General features: G+C 33.3%; 1 long non-coding RNA gene across 1 annotated transcript; it reads right to left on the minus strand.

Annotated features, from left to right (window-relative positions):
- Nucleotides 1-210: 210 nt before the first annotated feature.
- On the minus strand, nt 211-617 carry LOC139494797 (uncharacterized). The gene is made up of 2 exons (XR_011657155.1): nt 549-617; nt 211-255 (listed from the first exon to the last, which is right to left on the minus strand). It is a non-coding gene; the product is annotated as an uncharacterized lncRNA (long non-coding RNA).
- Nucleotides 618-5,801: the final 5,184 nt, after the last annotated feature.

The raw sequence follows: 5,801 nt of genomic DNA on the forward strand, positions 1-5,801 counted from the left end.
AAAGGCCTCTGGAAGGTCCTTGCACAATTGGGGGTCTGCTCCCCCAGGAATTGCCCTGATCCCTGTGCCCCCACAGACAAGGGTGAGCCTCGTGACCCTAGACCCGGAAGTGATACTTAATACTTTTCTCCGTGATGTACCCCTGAAGCCTTTTCTGGCCTGACCAGTGAGTGTAACCAAGACGACTGGGTTTAAGTAAAGATAAAACAATCAGGAGCTGACTTTTATTTCACTACCAATCCAAATGGTGAAAAACTGATAATACAAATATAAATACAATTTTACAATGTGTTCAATGATAATTAAAGTCCATTAAAAATACAGATAAACAGTTCGTAGATATATAAAGCTGTTAAAGTTCTTTATAATAATAAAAATATGAATATTCTTGCACACGTCGGGTTCTGTCTTGAATTAAATCGTGTAATCGCAGATACGAACAGTTTGAACGGTAAAATGTTCAGTTTCTTTATAACATAGAGAAATATATTAAAACAGTTCATCGCTAATGTAAAGACATAATTTGTAATGTTTTAAAGGTAACTCACGCTGTGGTTAGCCACGAATTGTTCTTTTGGACAACGTGTCCGCTGAATGTTCTTTGCAGTTGTGCACACTACTCGCTGAGCAGTTTACGTCATTAGAAGGGAGGGGAAAGTAACGCAGATTCCTACACTGTCCTGTATAAAACTCCTAACACTGGCGCACATAAAGCGATGTACGCAATGAAACGTTAACAATATAAAATGATGATCAAATGAAGAATAAATGATGAATGAGTTCCAGAATACTTTTATATCTCAAACTAAAATCCTTGAAGTTCATAGTCCTTTTTGGATATTGGTCTATGAATATTTTATAATTTTTAAATCTGTTTTGGAGATTGATATGTCTTGAGTAGATTGGTTTCTTTTTGTTTTCTTTTTTCTCCTTCCAGGCATTTATTGAGGAAAGGTCTTTGGTTGCCCTTGTTAACATAACTGCCAAAGTTTCAAATGTTCATTGTGTGGTTTATTTACAGTTACCTATTTATTATAAAATCATGTATTCTTTAGGTTGTATTGTAGAATTTAAAATACTTGTCGGTTTTTTTATTGTGTGTACATGTTCACAATGAACTTTATGTAGAAAAAATAATTTGGATTTTTTTTCAAATAAGCACAATGCCCATCACAATAGTATATTATTGAAATATAATTCAATTTTGATTGATTGATTGATTGTTGGTTGCTTTACGCCGCATTAGCACAAAAAGGCTATATCGCGGCGAGAGATAATTCGAATATTTTTACAATTTAAAGCAAATTTTTAAAATAAGACAAAAAGTCCTTCAATATACTAAAATTCTTGACTAAAGCAAATTGATTATATACAAATAAAAATCAACAGTAAAATAACGTGATAAAAATTAAAAACGATTTAAATATAATAACATTTTTATATTCTATAATAAATTCCAATTTCTTTTAAAAATGCAACAATATTTGTAAATGTAACATTGAATAAATCATACATATTATTGACATTGAAATGCTTCTTACGAGTATCAGCAAAGTCAATACAATTAATTAAAACATGTTTAATAGTATACTTGCAGTTGCAAGGAACACATTGTGGTTCATCTTCATTTTCTAAACAATACTCGTGTGTTATTCTAGTATGACCAATAATACATCTAGTAAAACACACTGATCTTTTCTGCACATAATATTATTAAAAGGTTTGCCTAAATTAGGTTTACTTTCATGCAATTTATTTTACAATCTATTAAAAACATATTCTCTAATATTAGATTTAAAATCAGTATATGGTATATCACAGTTAGATAGAGGGTCACCCAGGGCATTCTTTGCCTCAAGGTCTACATCTGTGTTTCCAACATGACTCGGAACCCATAGAAATGTTATTTCTTTCAGAAGAATTTTTAAATTCCTCATTACATATAAAATTTTACGAATTGTTGGGTTTTTAATTTCAAAATTTCGTAAGCATTAAAGTGAATCCGAACATATAATAAATTTGGATTTATCTGAAGAAGCAATACATTTCAAAGCAAAAATTATTGCTTCTGCTTCAGCAGTAAAGATGGGTGCATCAGATGGCAAACGGAGAATTGCAGCTCTGTCCCTGATGGCAGATGCAATTCTGTCACCATCTTTTGATCCATCAGTATAGACAGTTGAAAAATCTAGATAATCGGCTTTAATTTCAGCATAGTGTTGCTGAATTGAATGAGGATTTGTTTTATTTTTATTGTGTTCGTGGAGATCAAATATCAGTTTTGGTTTGGAAAGTTTGCAAGTTTTAACTTGAGCAACAGATTTTAAATCAGAAGAAGCTAAATGTGGTTTTAAACCTATACCTAACGGAGGAATTTTATTTTCATGCTATGCAAAAATATCTTTATAAATCGGATTACCGCCTAACTGATCTCCATCAAATGCAATCATTCATTTCTCAAATAACCATTCATTCCATATTTTGTGAACGTGCTGTTGACATTGCCTCAAAAGGTATTTCTGCATACACCGACTTAACTGTAATGAAATATTATGGGATAGCCTGTAAATGTAAAGGGTGTAATAGTATATACACCATGAACTCAAGTTCAAGATTACAAAAATCTAAGGACAAAATCAATCGGTTTGATGTAAATGTAAGAGCTGTGTGGGAAAGTATGGTTACTAGGAATGGGGCATCTCATTTAAATAAAATGTTAGAAAAAAACTAATTCCAGTAGTATTGAAGAAGAGAAAGGTAAGATGTGGCATACATTACTAGAAGAAAAATGCTAAAACTAGGTGCTGGAGAAAGACATAGTGTCATTGAAAACAACAATTTTAATGAAGTTTAGTCCGAGATTACTCTGACTCTGAGACGTCAGAGCTCATCCAATATCAAAAGGTGGATGTTTGCCCGTCCAAAATAGATGCGCTGCTTCGTCGCTTTTGGTGCCGACTGACTGCCTTGACATTATATAAATCGGGCATCAATATGTTAATTGTTCGGTTATCTCTTTATTTATGTAAGTGTCACCTATCTGCCAACCTCTGTTTTTCAATATTTTAACAATTTTTTACAGAGACCCATCGCTTTCCGCTTTTTGAATTTCATTTTCAAAGATTATCACGTGACCATTAGAAAAAAGTAAAGCGCAATGAAAATGAATTGTTTGGGCTGATTAATGCAAATGACCCTGGGTCAATATGAATATTAAATTAATAGATATATTTTACGCGAAAAACCAGCGTGTACAATGTGGTCAATTTAAGTGTGTAAAAATGGAGAAATGTGCTTGTTGTGGGGAGCATTTTAGTAAACGAAAAGATAGAAAGGGACATGAAAGAACAAAAATTCATACAACCTATAAAACATTTGGAAGTATTGCCAATGCCATAAAGGGACTTTATTGGGTCAGTGCAACTCCGTCTAAGGAAGATTAGGTATGCAACAACTGCACCCGTCTGCAATTGCAAACAAAAAAGCTAGACACTTAGGGGAGACAGAAAGCAGACTGAGGTGAAATTAGCAGGGGTTATATTAGCCAAAAAATACCAGCGCCACATCCTTTCATTCCAGATTTTCTAAGAGGAGGAAGACTGTGTAATCCACCCCACCCCACCCCACAGAAACAGACGAAAGAAATTACTGTACTGATATGAACACCAACAGAGGTCAGATCTCTTCCTTTAAAAATAGTAAGTATATTTGTTTTATCACTTTATTCCTTTCATAATTAGAAAGCACATGTTTTTAACCGGATTTTTGTGACAAAAATGTCGGTTATTGATTTGGGGATGTACGGCGGGCGGCCGGGCGGCCATCAAATGTTGTCCGTGCATTAACTCATGAACCGTTTAACCAAAACTTTTAAAATTTTAATATGTTGTTACTGACAACTAAATGAAGGTCAAGTTCAATAATGACTTTTACCGTTCAGGAGTTATGGTTCTTGAAAGATTGAAAAATGGAGTTTCCAGTCGTGTCCGTGCATTTACGCATGAACTGTTCTACCAAAGCTTCCCAAATTTTATTATGTTGTTTCTGATGACAAAATAGAGGTCAAGTTTAATAAAGACGATTTTGACTTTTACCGTTCAGGAGTTATGGTTCTTGAAAGATTGAAAAATGGTGTTTCCAGTCGTGTCCGTGCATTTTCTCATGAACCATTCAACCAAAGCTTTTGAAATTTTTATATGTTGTTACTGATGGCAAAATAGAGGTCAAGTTCGATAATGACGATTTTGACTTTTACCGTTCAGGAGTTATGGTTCTTGAAAGATTGTAAAATGGCGTTTCCATTCAAGTTGTTGCATTTACTCATGAACCATTCAATCTAAGCTTTTCAAATTTTAATATGTTGATACTGATGACAAAATGGAGGTCAAGTTTGATATTGACGATTTTCACTTTCACCATTCATCAGTAATGGTTCTTGTGATATTGCCAGAACACAAATAAATATTAATAAATCCGGTTTGCTGTCGTTGTGACAGCCTCTTGTTAAATATATAATCCTTCAAATACGTTTTAAAAGCGTGGTTTTTTTTTGGGGGGGGGGGGGGGGGTGTAAATTAAGCGATTTTTATATTTTATAACCCATGTAGTAGATGCCATTGTGTGGAAATTTGTATGTATCATGTAGATTTACAATTGTGTCAAGCAGAGATTTTCAGGTCAATTTAAATAAAATAAGAGGCTTTACTTTTAACATGCAGTTAACGAAATATTGGTTTGCATCTCAGTCTGTAACATGTTTAATAACAAGAAAAGGCTTGCTTTTCATGAATTTGGGTTTTGATTTTATATTTGTCATTTTCATCGGATTTTGTAGTTTCTGTGTGCGTTACATTTCAATGTTGTGTTGTTGTTCACCTCTTATATCTAATGCGTTTCCCTTCAGTTGTAGGTTGTTACCCCGATTTTGTAGTTGGTTTATGTTTATCTATAATACAAATTTAAAAAACATTTAAGAAAACTATTTTGATCAAATGACCGATTTTACGTAACATCGTAACATGCTTTATAACGTGACTACTCATTTTCTGATGACGTAACACACACAATGCGTACCTCGTTTTGAAGATGAAGAATGGCGGAACACAATGGTATTTTGATTGTTTACTTTATTTTTTTTCCTCAAATGTCACATTTTTGTTGAAGTTGGTCAACTTTGAGATAAATTGTACAAAATACTAAAACAATTGCAGTATTCATTATCATAACAAACATGTTGATAAACGTCCGAAAATAACAATTTTGCCTTGATTATAAAAGATATTTTAACAAGATATTATATACATACCCTCAATATATGCATCTTGCAGTGAGATGTTTTGCATCGCATATATCTTTGCCAGACTGTTCTTCACTAAAGTTGAAATGTACAATCTTAATAGAGAAACCTCCCTTTACATTAATATAATGAACGAAAGAAATCAGTGGCACACAGTGGTAACATCCAGCATTATCGCTCTTTAAGACGATTTCAGTTATACTACCAGAGGTAAACTACGTGGTAATTGCTGTTAAAGGTCAGTAAGTATGTGCAAGTACAGAAAACCCTTCTTTATTACATAACTGAAGAATGTGCACAATTGCATGGCTTGTGTAGGTAGGACTTTTAAGTTTTTTATTTTAGAATTGTAATGTTTTCTTGCGGAAATCTATTCCTTGTTTGCTATTTAGACTTGGTACATGACTCTTCGTGAAACTCTTTACATGCGTGGTTTATATTTGAGTTGCAAATTATAAAGCAAGCGGATGGACATATTTTCCCTCTGTATAACAACCTATCCAAA

The sequence above is a fragment of the Mytilus edulis genome, chromosome 11 (assembly GCF_963676685.1).
Source record: "Mytilus edulis chromosome 11, xbMytEdul2.2, whole genome shotgun sequence".
NCBI lineage: Eukaryota > Metazoa > Mollusca > Bivalvia > Mytilida > Mytilidae > Mytilus > Mytilus edulis.